Below are 1,016 nucleotides of genomic sequence, written 5' to 3' on the forward strand. Positions count from 1 at the left end.
GGTCATCGACTACTCCCCCCTGCTAGGTAGAGAAGATAACGGGGCTGGGACAGGGCGCGTCACGTGGTCTGGTTTTACTTGGGCTGTTGCTGTTTTTTTTTTTTTCCTTCTTCAAAACCACGTGACTTGTCTTGGCCCCTCCCCTTCTTTCTCTCTTGGTCAGAGGGGTTCCTTATCCCACTGGGAAAAAGCCCACCCCAGGGTGAGAGAACCCATTACATATGTCAGGTATAGACAGGGTGGCCACATTAACCCTTTCCTGACACAGCAATTTTCATTATTTTTTTATTTATTTATTTTTTTCGTTTTTCACTCCCCGCCTTCCTGGAGCCATAACTTTTTTACATTTTTTTTTATTTTTCCGTTCACGTAGCATGGAGGACTTGTTTTTTTGCGGGACAAGTTGCGCTTTCTATTGGCGTCATTTAATATTGCATACGATGTAGTAGGACGCTGGAAAAAAAGAAACGCAATTCCTCCACAGTTTCACGGGTTTTGTTTTTACGGCGTTCCGTATGCGGTAAAACTGACCTGTTCCCTTTATTCTCTGCGTCAAGTACTTTCCCAATAACTGGGGAAAAATGTTTTTTTTCTGTGCATCGCCATGTTCTGACCCCGTCCGTTTTTCTATAGTTCTGTCTATGGAGCTGTGTGAGGCTCGTATTTTGCAGGACGATCTGTAGTTTTTATTGTGACTTTTTAATCACTTTTTATTCAATATTCAATATTTTTTAGTGGAGATGAAGTGATGAAAAAACTGCGAATCAGCCATTTAATTTTTTTTTTTCCTGTTGTACCATTCGCCGTATGGGATAAATATTTTTATATTTGAATCGTTTTTGGACACAGCGATGCTTATGATTTTTATTTTAACCCATTTCTGACTGCCAATAGTAAATTTACATCGGCATTTAAAAATGGCGCCCACTTTCATGATCAGCCGCGCCATGGCCGTAAAACAGCAGGTACCTGGCACAACTGCCAGTCTCAGAATTTCAACCCTGCAGATGCCCTAA

This window comes from Bufo bufo, chromosome 4, assembly GCF_905171765.1.
Source record: "Bufo bufo chromosome 4, aBufBuf1.1, whole genome shotgun sequence".
NCBI lineage: Eukaryota > Metazoa > Chordata > Amphibia > Anura > Bufonidae > Bufo > Bufo bufo.